Source organism: Cervus elaphus, chromosome 29, assembly GCF_910594005.1.
Source record: "Cervus elaphus chromosome 29, mCerEla1.1, whole genome shotgun sequence".
NCBI lineage: Eukaryota > Metazoa > Chordata > Mammalia > Artiodactyla > Cervidae > Cervus > Cervus elaphus.
In genome coordinates, this window is record NC_057843.1 from 61,852,608 (window position 1) to 61,867,613 (window position 15,006).

The following is a 15,006-nucleotide window of genomic DNA, read 5'->3' on the forward strand; positions in this document are numbered from 1 at the left end:
CCTTTTGTCCTTTTGGGGGTTTACTGGAACTAATTACAGCTTTTTCATTCCACATCCATCCTTAGAACCCTAATAAAAGTTTCCAACAGTTCCACCTCAAACACATATGCACATTCTTTTATTATTGTGGGTTGTTGGTCATCTGAACCTAGGAACTGAAACATTCTCACAGCTTCAGACTCTGACATTCAATTTCCTCCTTGAGATTTTCATTTGGACATCTACAAGACATTTTCAATTTAATATTTCTCCAATGGAGCTTCTAGTCACCCCAACATAAAACCAGGTCTTCCCACAATCTTCTCCATCTCAATAAATGGTGAGGCCCCTCATCTTGGCGTCATCCCTGATCTCACGTGTGAGAGTCAATCCATTAGCAAATCTTGTGGGCTCTGCCTTTCAACATTTTCCAGAATCCAACCACTTCTCAGCACCTCCACTGCTACATTCTAGTTCAAGTCAGCTTTGACCCTCTTCCCATCACCACGTGAGTCTCCTGATCGATGCCTCTACCCCACCCTCATTCCACACGGGAGATGCTGTTGGCGTGCTTAGCTGGCCCTGTGGAATCCCTTGAGCCTCTTTGGTTGGTGAGCCTGTCTCTCAGCTGCTGTGGGTGCATCGGTGAGAACTGCACTCGGGCAGTGGAAGCCACCACACCTGGAAGAGCCTGGGATTTACACAGCCCATGCCTTTCTCCAGAGTCTCTACCCAACGACCAGGGTGAAGGTAAGAAGTCCCTCTCCGTTGTCTCAGGTGGGAAAATCATAATGTGACACTTATCCTCCACGGCTCCCCGTGAAGCTGCTAATGCATGACCCCAAACCACATTCTTATCCTTCCTCTCCCCTCCTAGCCTTCTCCCTCACCCCCTACCAATTTCTCTGCAAATCACATGCACATTCCCATCTCAGGCTCTGCTTCGAGGGAACTGAGCCTAATGCAGTCCCATTAAGAGCAGACACTGTGGTCCTGTTAAAATGTTTACATCATTCCTTTGCTCAAAATCCTCCACTGGCTTCCCATTTTACCAAGGGGAAGAACTCCCCAAGTCTTTACCATGGCCTCACGGACCCTGCATGATCTTCCCCAGCTAACTTTCTGACTTCACCTCTTTCACTCCCCCCTATCTACTCCACTCCACTCTTGCTCATCTCCTTGATATTTCTCCAGGGGCTCTGCAATCGCCTATATCAAGGCCATTGTATCTAAGTTTCCTCCGCCGAAAAAGCTCTTCCCCCAGTCATCCACTAGGCTTGCTCATGTTTTTCAAATCTCTGTTCAAATGTCAGTTATTACAGAGGCATTCTCTAACTACCCTACTTTTAAACAGCACACATATCCCACATCCTGTCACTCCTCTTGTTATCTGTCTCCTATTATGAGAATGTAAGTTGCCTGAGAGTGGAATCAGGGCTTGGTGCCTTCATATCCCCAGCACTGAAACAGTGTCTGACATATTTCAGGCAATAAATAAATTTGCTGAATTATTTAAGTAGATGATCTTTTGACTTTCCACACAAAAACGACAGAAACATACATACACATCCAGCAACTTTCTCTGATTTCAAAGCCCTATTACACTATGTGTTCTGTTTTTTACACCTTGGAAACCATTACCTGTGATGGCCACAACAGAAGCAAAATAAAAGTTGGTTTCTTACAACTTTTTGCTGTAATCTATTAATGTTGTTCCACTAGGGAAAAAAACTGGATAATATGTGGAAGTCAAGAAACAATAGAGATTTGCAATCCAGAAAGCTTGAGAATTGTACTATTAGCTCAAATGGCTCATAGTCAAGTTGCTAGGCAGTTAACTCCAAAATATGGAGCACAGTTGCTATTAGCAGTGAAAATTAAAGAAATGTGAAGTTAAGAAAAACTTATGTAGCAAAGATCACTGATATTTAAAACCAAAGAAAGCACAATAATTATTTAATCATATAAAGAGTGAATATATTTCCCCTATTACTCATAGGAAGGGTTCTGTGGTAGGTTCTTGGAGTGGACAAAAAAAGTAACACAGAAGAATTTTGGAGTTTTTAGCACTGTAAGTTATAAGCTGCCCATGAAAATGAAATGGGTATTTTTAAATGTAAAAAATTGACCCTGTGGCAAATGGTATGAAAGACACAGGTTGATCTATGAAGGAACACCATACTTCACTTCACTCAAACCATAACTCAAAACTCTAGGAAAACATTCCTTACCCCATAGCTTAGGATATCTCCCTCCTCTATCTCAATATTCTTAACACTCTCTTCTTTTTACAAAAGATAAATTAATGAAAATGGCTTAAGAAGGTGGTCTTCACTGTGCACATATTAGCTTCAAGGCCTGTGGTGGGGGGAGTCCAGCTTGTTCAGTTAGTGGAGGGAGTGGTTGGTTCTAGGCTTCTTCCTACACCAAGCCCAGAGCCTCCACTCCTTATTCAGCTTCATGCTCAGCTTCCCAACCCTCTGGGACATGCCGCCTCTACCCTCAGGTCTTCTCACTACCTCTATCCAGTGAGGCGTCCCAGAAATCCCCCCCTCCAAACATCCCTCTGGGATAACTGTCTATTCCTTGGTCAGTTCATTCCAACATTTCCCCAGCGTGCCGCATGCTCTCTGCACCCAGGCATGATGGCTTTCCCTGCCTACCCTCTGTCCCTTCAGCTGCCAGGCCCCTTGCTCTGTTTCCTTATTGATCCTGGATGGGGGAACCTCTCTCTCTGACAGAGTCTTCATTCTTCCCAGAAGGAATCATTATTTATTTCCCAAAGAGGACCTCTTTTACTCTTTGACATTCCTCTGACAGCTCCTCTATAATCTGCTGCAGAGCCTTTCAAGGAGTAGTCTCAAACATCCTGAGTCAAGCTCTCGGGTCTGGGCCAGAAATTCTCACTGCATCATGTGTCATTTCTAATGAGCTTCCTAGGAGATTGTGTTGCAGGAGCAAGTTTAAGAACCACTGCATTCATCCACCATGAGAGAGCATCTCTATAAACCTCTCTCCTCCTTTTATGGAAGTCAACCACTCCCCGTGGGCAGCATCAAGGGTGGAGAAGGGACATGGTCAGGGCCTCTTAGAGGCCATACCACTTTCAATTCCTGAGAACGACAGTATTCAAGAAAATGAACAAATTCCAAAGAGCATTACAAAAACTGCAATATATTCTCAATGCTTACACTCAAATATATATTATTGTTGTTGTTCAGTCTCTAAGGCGTGTCCAAATCTTTGTGACCCATGGAAGGCAGCACGCCAGGCTTCCCTGTGCTTCACTATCTCCAGGAGTTTGCTCAAATTCATGTTCATTGAGTCCCTGATGCTATCGAACCATCTCATCCTCTACCGCCCTCTTCTCCTTTTGCCTTCAATCTTTCCCAGCATCAGGGTCTTTTCCAATGAGTCAGCTCTTTGCATGAGGTGGCTAAAGTATTGGAGCTTCAGCATCAGTCCTTCAAATGAGCATTCAGGGTTGATTTCCTTTAGGATTGACTGGCTCAATCTCCTTACTGTTCAAGGGACTCTGAAGAGTCTTCTCCAACACCATGGGTTCGAAAGCATCGGTGTTCAGTCTTTCTTCTCTCATATCCAACTCTCACATCCATACATGATGTACATGACTACTGGAAAAACCAAAGCTTTGACTACACAGACCTTTATCAGCAAAGTGATGTCTCTGCTTTTTAATATGCTGTCTAGGTTTGTCATATCTTTCCTTTCAAGGAGCAAAAGTCTTTTAATTTCATGGCTACAGTCACTGTCCACAGTGATTTTGGAGCCCAAAAAGAGAAAATCTTTCACTGCTTCCATTTTTTCCCCTCTATATGCCATGAAGTGACGGGACCAGACACCATGATCTTAATTTTTTGAATGTTGAGTTTTAAGCCAGCTTTTTCACTCTCCTCTTTAACCCTCATCAAGAGGTTCTTTAGTCCCTCTTCACTATCACTTCAAAAGTGGTAAGAACCTCCTTCCCAGGATGTACATATTCCAGGATCTGTTGTACAGTGAAAGAAACAAGGAGAACAGCCACTGTGTAAGCGGGATGAGAAAGCTGGGGGGGTTCAGGGACATTTGCAAGGTCAGTGCCCCTCACGTGTGCTCTTTTGCTCACCTGTAGGCAAACCCCACAGATGCCGCTGCCCCAGCCTGGGGAGAGGAAGCTGCACCTGCCCAGCCAGATCAGTGTAAACGTGTCACTCTCTGTGACTGACACCTCTCTGTTACCCTCATTCTCTTCCCTGCCTCAATCCTGTAGCTAAGTCTTTATTGAAATTTCCAGCCTGGTCTCCACTATGTTACAGGAAATTAAGGCAAGACATGATGCCTGTTTGGCCCACGGTGACCTTACTGGTGGCCATGGTAACAACTAGTGAGAGATTCTCAAAGAGGAGGCAGATGGCAAGGTCACAGGCCCCCTCACAGCATCCAGTGACACCCTGGGGACCTGGGGCTTGGTTTCAGGAAGGGAGCTGGTAGGGCTCATTCTATTTGCGTAAATTAAAAATTTCCTCCATGCTTACCTTGTTCCAATGAAGAAAATCTGAACCTTTACAGTCAGTGACACTCACTAGACAAAAGGAGTTTTATAAACGAAAGGGGTATATCCTCTTCCTATGGGCAGCATTCCCATTCCACGCTGAAAAACCAGATTTCAAACTGACAATGCTTAGCACTTACAGTTGGGGGTGTTCTGTTCACCCATTTTCTCCCCAAGGAAAAATAAAAATACTTTCCACACCTGAAGCCTTTCTGTCCTACCATCCTATCAAAGTAAAGCAGGATCTCCTTGGCAACTTGTGCCGGGGGTAAGAAAACAGTAAAACCCCCGGGCAAATGCATTCAGCAGCCTATCTGCCAGGAGAGGGGTCTCCAAACTTCCTCCTTCCTCCTCCAAACAGGCATTCTGGAGTTACAGTCTACCCATGACTCTGTGGATTTATTTAGCTACAATGTTATCATCTCCACTGAGCCACAAGTAGGAGACAATTCTCTGCCTTTATTTATAACCTGAAGGGATTATTTTTGAGTTAAGGCTTTAAGAATTCAGATCTATCAGGAAAGAACAGCTTGTGTAATGAACTTCCTGTTTTCATCATATTTGGACACCGAGCCTCCTTGTTGCCTGTTATTATTACCCAGTTAATATGAACTGCTGCAGTTTATTTTTAGCATGTTGACTCCATTGTAAGGACTGCATAACTGCTTTCAAAATGGGAAAATGTAATTACGGGATCTAACACTAACTTGGGGATATTCTTAGGTTCTTTCACAAGGCAGTGGCTTAAAAAATGAAAATAGACCATTTTAAATGGCTAAAGAAAACATAGTTATTTGATCCAAAATAGCCCATTGATCCTTCTACAAACTAAACACGTTCTTCACAGAATAAAGTCCCATTTTTGTTTCAGTGACCTAAACACAGGAATTTATTTCCAAGCTCAGAGCGGGGGAAGGGAGAGAGGAGGGGAACTGGTGGAGAAGAGGCAGGAAGGGTGGAAGCTCACTCACCAGAAGAGCGAAGCATGAGAACTGCTGGGAAGTGCCTACACAGCTCGCGGAGGTCAAGAGCCGGGAAGGCGCGTGTCGGCGCGGCCCGCCGTCCCATCGCGGCCCTGCCGTCCCATCGCGGCCGTCCCATCGCGGCCCCGCCGCCCCATCGCTGTGCCCAGCGCATCATCTAGCGTGCCACCGCGGGGAGGGAGCCCGCCCTCACGTGCGGCGGCCTGGGGTCAGTCACTCGCCCAGGCCACTGCCTCAGCGCCCACGACTCCAGATACCTGCCCACTCCACGATCCATCTGTCCAACAAAACGGAATCGAGCACTCAGAATATCCTGAACTCCAGGAGTGAAATGGGAAACAAGACGTGGTCTTTGCTCTAAGCGTGACAGATGTACTGGTAGAGAGAACTTCAGAGGATTCCAGAAGCACAAAAAAGAGGACACCTAGCTGAGCCTGGAGGAGAGGAGGAAGACTTTCTGGAGGAGGTGATGTCTTGACTTGAGTCCTGAGGTACAAGCTGGGCTTATCCTGAAAAATGACATCCTAAGCTGAAGAGGAAGCTGGGACAAAGGCCAGATGTGAAGGGGATGGCAGCAAGTCCAGCTGGCCTGACTGAAGTGGAGCGTGTAAGGGGACATAAATAGAGTGAAAGTCACCGTGTTAGGTGAGGGTCCTGCAAACCACAGTTAAGCCTTTTAACTTTATCCTGAGAGTAATGGGGACAAGTTACAGTAAACTTCTAAGAGTGACAATGTTTAACAAGTATCATAAACATCAACGTATGAATGGACAAACACGATGTGGTATAAACATACAGTGGAATATTATTCAGCCTTAAGAAGGACTCAAATGTTGACACATGCTGCAACATGTATGAACCTTGAGGAAATTATGCTGTGAAATAAGCCAGTCACAAAAGGACGAATACTGTATGACTCCACTTATATGAGGTTTCCACAACAGTGAAACTAGCAGAGGAGGAAAATAGAATGCTCGTTTCCAGGCTCTGGGCTAAGAGGAAAATGGACAGTCCGTGCTGAACGTGGGTTCAGAACTTCAGTTCAGGATGATGAGAAAAGCTCTGGAGGTGGATACTGCCGACGGCAGCACAAAGTGAATGTACTTACTGCTGCTGAACCATAGTCCTAAAAATGGTTAAAATGGTACATCTTGTGTTATGTGTATTTACCAAAATTGTAAAATTAAAAAAAAAGAAAAGAAAACTGCAGTGGCTGGATTTAGGTAGACAGATAAGCAGAAAAGTTAGAGGTAGGGGGTTGTTGCAGTAATCCAGTGAGAGATAAAAGTGGCCTGAACTTAGGCTATATGAATAAAGAGAAGGGAACAAAGTCAAGATTCATTTGGACATTACACTAGGAAATCCTTCTATTAACTGGTAGGGAGCACTTTGAGAAAAGTAGAGCTTAGAATAAAGTCCAGATTTCGAGCTGGAGAAATTGTATGGATGGTGATGAAGCCAGTCACTAGGAACAGTGAATGATTGAAAAAAAGAAAAAGAAAGTAGGGCTGCTTAATTTCTCCTGGAATAATTTAGAAAGTAGATGAAATAAGGTCATTTCAATAAGGAAAAAGGATATTTCTCTGTCCGGTGGGATGTGAAAGCTATAAATAGAATGTAGCTAAGCCGACAACTAAAATGCAAAATTTGAGAGAACAAGATGGCAGAAGAGCAGGTGGACATGAAGTATCTCTCTCTCCATGGATATATCAGGATATACCTTCAGACACAGAAGTGCTTGCAGGACAATAGCTGAGAGCAGACAAGAGTACCTCACCAGTGAAAAAGAATATACAGAACCACTCAAAACTTGAGATCAAGCCCTGAGCCTTTGGAGTGGAAGCTCTGACTCCCAGACCCTAACCCTCAGGAGTGTCAAATGGCGAGAACTCACACAAAGGAAACCTCTTGAATACAAGATCTGGCATCACCCAACCGGCAGTAGCACCCTGTGCAAATGCCTCATCTGAACAACAAACAAAACAAAAACCCAAACCCAGTCATCAGCAGACAGGATCACCACCTCACTCAGCCTTGCCCATCAGAGGGAAAACACACAAACAAACAAAAACTCAGCACAAATCTCACCCTACAGAGAGCTCACGCAAACCACTGACCCAACACAGAAAGTGAAAGTGAAGCCGCTCAGTCGTGTCTGACTCTTTGCGACCCCATGGACTGTGGCCTACCAGGCTGCTCAGTTCATGGGATTTTCCAGGCAAGAGTACTGGAGTGGGTTGCCATTTGGGGCAGAAACCAAAAGGAAGAAAGAATTCAACCTTCTTCAAGGAAAGAATTCAACTTTTCTTGAAGCCTGGGAAAAGGAGACCTCAAACACAGTAAGTTAAAAAAAAATAATAATAACGAAAAGGCAGAGAAATACTACACAAATGACAGAACAAACTAGAAACACAGAAGTCCGAGTAAATGAAGAGAAAATTGGCAAACTACCTGAAAAAGAATTCAGAATAATGATAGTAAAGATGATCAAAAATGTTGAAAACAAAATGGAGAATATGCAAGAATCAATTAACAAAGACCTAGAAGAATTAAAGAGTAAATATACAGAGATAAATTACACAATTCTCAATGGTGAAAAACTGAAAACATTCCCCCTAAGATCAGGAACAAGACAAGGGTGTCCACTTTCCTCACTATTATTCAACATAGTTCTGGAAATCCTCGCTACAGCAGTCAGAGAAGAAAAGGAAATAAAAGGAGCCCAGATCAGAAAAGAAAAAGTAAAGCTCTCACTGTTGGCAGATGACATGATACTGTACATAGAAAACCCTCAAGATAGTATCAGAAAATTACTAGAGCTAATCAGTGAATTTAGCAAAGTTGCAGGATATAAAATCAATACGCAGAAATCACTTGCATTTCTATATACTAACAAGGAAAAATCAGAAAGAGAAATTAAGGAATCAATCCCATTCACCATTGCAAAAAAATGAATTAAATATCTAGGAATAAATTTACCTAAGGAGACAAAAGAACTTACACAGAAAATTATAAGACACTGATGAAAGGAATCAAACATGACATAAACAGATGGAGAAATATTCCATGTTCCTGGGTAGGAAGAATCAATATTGTGAAAATGACTATACTACCAAACACAATCTACAGATTCAATGCAATCCCTATCAAATTACCAATGGCATTTTTCACAGAACTAGAACAAAAAATTTCACAATTCATATGGAAACACAAAAGACCCTGAATAGCCAAAGCAGTCTTGAGACAGAAGAATGGAGCTGGAGGAATCAACCTCCCTGGCTTCAGATGATACCACAAAGCTATGGTCATCAAGACAGTATGGTGCTGGAGCAAAACCAGAAATATAGGCCAATGGAACAAGATAGAAAGCCCAGAAAAAAAACCATGCACCTATCGGTACCTTATTTTTGACAATGGAGGCAACAATATACAATGGGGCAAAGACAGCCTTCTCAATAAACGGTGCTGGGAAAACTGAACAGCTACATGTAAAAGAATGAAAATAGAACTCTTCCTAACACCACAAAGATAAACTCAAAATGGATTAAAGACCTAAATGTAAGACCAGAAACTATAAAACTCTTAGAGGAAAACATAGGCAGAACACTTGATGACATAAATCAAAGCAAGATCCTCTATGACCCACCTCCTAGAGTAATGGAAATAAAAACAAAAGTAAACAAGTGGGACCTGATTAAACTTAAAAGCTTTTTCACAGCAAAGGAAACTATAAGCAAAGTGAAAAGACAATCCTCAGAATGGGAGAAAATAATAGCAAATGAAACAACTGACAAAGGATTAATTTCCAAAATATACAAGCAGCTCATACAACTCAATACCAGAAAAACAAACAACCCAGTCAAAAAGTGGGGAAAAGACCTAAACAGACATTTCTCCAAAGAAGACATACAGATGGCTAACAAACACATGAAAAGATGTTCAACATTCATCATTATTAAAGAAATGCACATCAAATCCACAATAAGACATCACCTCACACCAGTCAAAATGGCCGTCATCAAAAAGTCTACAAACAATAAATGCTGGAGAGGGTGTGGAGAAAAGGGAATACTCTTGCACTGTTGGTGGGAATGTAAATTGATACAGCCACTATGAAAGACGGTATGGGGATTCCTTAAAAAACTAGGAATAAAACCACCATATGACCCAGCAATCCCACTCCTAGGCATATACCCTGAGGAAACCGAAGTTGAAAGACACATGTATCCCATTGTTCATTGCAGCACTATTTACAATAGCTAGAACATGGAAGCAACCTAGATGTCCATCGACAGATGAATGGATAAAGAAGTTGTGGTACATATGCACAAGGGAACATTACTCAGCCATAAAAAGGAACACATTTGAGTCAGTTCTGATGAGGTGGATGAACCTAGAACCTATTATACAGAGTGAAGTGAGTCAGAAAGAGAAAGATAAATATCGTATTCTAATGCATATATACAGAATCTAGAAAAATGGTACTGAAGAATTTATTTACAGGGCAACAGTGGAGAAACAGACACAGAGAATAGGCTTATGGACACGGGGAGAGGGGAGGAGAGGGTGAGATGTATGGGAAGAGTAACATGGAAACTCACATCACCATATGTAAAATAGACAGCCGACGGGAATTTGCCTTATGGCTCAGGAAACTCAAACAGGGATCTGCATCAACCTAGAGCGGTGGGATGGGGAGGGAGATGGGAGGGAGGTTCAAAAGGGAGGAGATATATGTATACCTATGGCTGATTCATGTTGAGGTTTTACAGGAAACAGCAAAATTCTATAAAGCAATTATCCTTCAATAAAAAATAAATTAATTTAAAAAAACAGATGAACAAAAATTGACAGAAATTCGACAGCCTAATGATTGACAATAAAGATATTTTAAACTCAACAAAAGTAAAACAGAAATAGAAAAAAAAATGTAAAAATTTGCTTTGCAAACCCTCAGAAGAAAGCAAACATGATTGTAAAGGATGAGTGAGACTCAAAGTGGAATGAAGAGTGAGGCCAGTCTGGAGGCTGGAGTTGGGGTCCAGGACAGCTGTGGCAAATATTGCTTGATGGTTTCTAAAATGCTGTATGTTCTACTGAGTCATTCGCTTCCAGGGGACCCATCAGCATGTCATGCTTCATTCCTCAGTCATCATTTCCCAACCCTCCCATGAATGTTCCCCCCATGTCAGTCTTCCAAACCCACCCACCATTTCCCTAACATGCTATATACCCTTAGATGCCTCCATACACATTTCTCACAAGTTCATGCCTCTGTCTTGAACGCCCTTCTCTCTCCTCCTGGACCCAGCAAATTCCTACTTATTCTTCAAGATTCATTAATTTTGAGTCCGTTAACAAGCACCTTTTGACCTGTATTGGATACTGGGTAGGGACAGAGATGATAAGACACAGTCTCTGCCATTAAAGGGTCAGGCAGGCAGGGCAGACAGCACACAGATAATTGCAATAAACAGGGCACGGCTGTAATCAGAAACAGGTAAAAAGTGCCGCAGGAAAACAGCAGAGAGAAATACACTGCCGTGGGTTGGGGGAGGTGGGGGAAGATCATAAAAGAACTTTGACAGTTCAAATGGCATTTGCCCTACGAAGAATTTCCCAGCTTCCCTGACCTCATGGAACTTTGTTTTTTCAACGCATGATATTTAACACGGTGCACCATATTAGATCGGTTCTTCTTACTCACCTGTGAGTTCTTCAACATTGTAGTCCTTCATGGAACCCTTCATTGTTCAGTCCATAGTATGTGTTCAATAATTTTCACTGGATGGATGGATGGGTGGATGGGTGGATGGGTGGATGAATGGATGACTGGCTTGAAAGTGGCTATTAATCCTCTAATTTAACACTTTCTATGGCAAGGAACTCATTGAACCTCTGCTACCAGTTTTCTCTGAAGTCTATAGAATAGACATGAATTAACAGGATTTTCTCACCATTGGAAGTACTCTCAGAAAACAGAGGAAGTAATTATCTTGGATGTTTTTTAACTCTTTCAAATCACTAAAATATCATTCAGATATTTTGTAGTCTAATATGTATTCTGACATTTGACATTTTAGGTAGACTTTATACTCGGCAAAATCAGCCATAGAAAAAGATGTGATGTAGGTAAATTTTCTTTTCTTCATTTGACAATTGTCTTCCACTCCAGAATTTCAATGTCAAGGATGAAACTGGTCCTGTCAGTGCAGCCACACTAAGATGTCAGGCTGGGTATGAACTCCCCAGGAGTGTTTGTGTTGGATAAGGATGCCTTGGAAACAAAATTATTCAAGCAACAAAGTATTTTTTGAGTACTTGTTATATACAATATCTCGTGCTAAGTACATCAGGGACTACACAGCGGATAAAAACATGTCCCAGTCTTCAATAGGTTAACAGTCTAGTTGACAAGAAAGTCACAGACCCATGAAATCTCGAAACTAATACAAGAAAGAAGCCTCCAAGCTCTGGCTCCCTTGTTCTTCAGTGGCCTCCCACAATTCCCCTCCCATCCTCCATTCCTGCCACATCTGTCTCCTCACTTTCCTCAAACACAGCAAGCACACACCTGCCTTAGAGTTTTTGCACAAACTGTTCCCTCTGCATGGAAACTCTTCCTGGAGAGACATTGCTCTCTCCTTCCGATCTAGGCTCAGATGCCACCTGGTCACGCTATTTAAAATAGCAAATTCCACCCCCACACCCAGTACACCCTATCTCTTTCTTATCCTCTTGACTTTTCATCACAGCACTTAATACCAACTGTTAACATCATATAATTTTTTGTTGATTACTTACTGACTGTCTTCCCCCCTTTGCATTAGAATACAATTCTGTAAAGGCAGGGAGTTCTGGCTGTTCTGTTTACTGATATATCCTGGGCACCTAACATGGTCCCTGGAACATATTAGATGCACAGGTTGAATGAATGAAAGAACCAGTGAGCAAATAAATGACTATGTTCCCCACTAGATACACTGGGGTGAGATCTACAAAAGCAATTCTACTCAGTTGCCTACACTTTCCTAGTAAGATACTATAGTTTTGCCCACCATATATTATTAATTTCTTCTTAGTATGTGGGCAAAGGTATTGGCTTAATTCATTTATGAACCTTATGTCATAATTTCCTTAAATAGTAGAGCTATAGATGCTATAATAAATGAATCTCTTCAAGGCTTAAAAAAAATCTATGAAGAACATTCTTATCCAATTTTGAATTTTAATGAATAGTTTTAATGATGACTAATTAATTTTGATATTTATAGAAAATGAAATGCATTTCTTCTTTTATGAAAAATCTAGCACTTCAGGAACAACAGACTCTTGGAGAAAAAAATTCTAATGAGATCATTAAAACTGAAAGTGTTGTACCTACTTACCTAAGCCGAAGCAGGCATAGCAACTGAATGGGCACCAAATATTAATAGTACCCTCCTGCCTTTGCCTGACTCTGCTGAGTTCCTCACTTGCTCTGATTTGTACGAAACTGCGATAGGAGGATTACTAGCGACTAAGCAGGAGTTTCCCAGTACCTAAAGGACAAAGAGAAAAACCTGTTTTCTAATATGTGTTACAAGCAAAGCTAATGTCCTAAATCCAGAAGGAATTTACCACTTAATTTTTTCAACAATAGATTTTAGATAATGTAAGGTACAAAATCCTCAGCATTATTTGCAAAAAGAAAAAAAAAATGCAAAAGCATGTTCCAATAGACCATTCTTTGTATTTATTTTATTTTGTATTAGAGTATAAAAGATTAACATTGTTGTGATAGATTCAGGTGAACCAATGGACAATTCTTATACTGAATCTCATAAGGGCTCAGTGCATAACACTAAATTTTTAACTCAATGAGAGCATTCCTTTTGGGAAGAGAGGGGATCCGGCCCAGGTATGCTGCTTCCTGATACTACGACAAACCACAGGAACAGAGATTAGCGTCCTCAGAAGAGGAGTGGAGGGCTCTCCTGCTCCTCATCTCTCCAACATCGTGTCCTAGGTGAGCCCTGGGCAAGTGCAGACACAGGTCACCTCAGGACTGAACTCGCTGACAAGTGCCTGGAAGCGCCAGTGGTCTTTGATGCTGATTATCCATACACTTTCAACACCAGAAGGGCAGGAAGTGAGGTTGACATTCTATTGTCAATTTTTTAAGAACATGACTTGTATATTCGCCATCCCATTTCTGCTCAAAGATAAGCTGCAGGGGGTCCTGCAGGTGACAGCCGTATTTCCCTCAAAATGGAGTTTGAATCCACTCACACACCTAGACACTCTTTTAAAGACCCTAGGTGTTTCACCATATCGCAGACGATTTGGTCCAAGACTTTTCTTAGGACAAGCATAACCAAGCAACCATTTCAACTATTAAAAAAAAAAAAGGCAACAAAATGAAACACCCTCCTCATGGCCCCCATTGAACTAATACCTGCTGTGCTTGTCAGGAGTTAGCTGCAGATATAAAATGGTTTTTAAAATGCTCCTTTGTACCAGAAGGAGTTGCCTTCTTGGTTAAGGTTATCTGATATTATCAACTTAAATGCTGGAGAGCATCTGTCAAATGCAGCGATTTTTAGCTCTGACAGAGTTGACGCTGAGCTGCTCTTTCTAACAATAATTAGCCAGCAGGTTCAGCTGCTTCTTTTATAGTATTGTTTATTGCAAAACATTACAAAAACATTGACAACACTCAAAATAAAAGAAAGAAAAATCCACCCAAAATTCTGCCATCCTACAAACCAAACTGTTTACATTTTTTTTTTTCATGCTCCCTTTCGGTCCCTGTCCATATGCAGACAGAATTTTTACAGTTGTAATCACAGCACAGATACAATCTTGTAGTCAGGTTTGTCTCAATTAGAGTTCTTGAAGCGTTTTTCCAGTTCACTCTTTCATCTTCATTTCTACTACTAGGAACACTGCATCCCCACCCTGTTTAGTGACCTCCATGGGATCCTAAGTGTTGAGGAAGGCTGAAAAAGAATAATTCACAGAATTGGGGGAAAGGGCTAAGTTCCCACTTGTAAAGAATGGGGTCTCTAGAATTAAACTCATGTGGAAAGGATTTCTTTCTTTCCCGCTTTGTTCCCATAGCTGGAAACCTTTATGAAAGTAGCTGCATTTCCCCACCATCAAGCATGATTTTGTCATCTTCATAAAGAGCCCTCACAGGTATTTCCTCTTTACCTAGTTTGTTTTTAAGGCCTGCTCAGTATTTAGGATTTAGGCATATTTAGGCATCTTTTCTTCCATCTGCTATAACAATTTATGTAACTTGGATTTTTAAGTGTGGCTACTACTTCGTGCTGTATCCATGTGAACGTGAAGTGGTGTACTCAGCTGTCAAAATGTTGGATACCTGGATGCATCTTTTTACATGTTAACTTGTATTCTTCAGTCTCTGGTTTCCATACCAGACTATATATCAGACTCCTTCGGGGGTAGGGAGCCAGTAAAAATATATATATACTGGAGTGGGTTGCC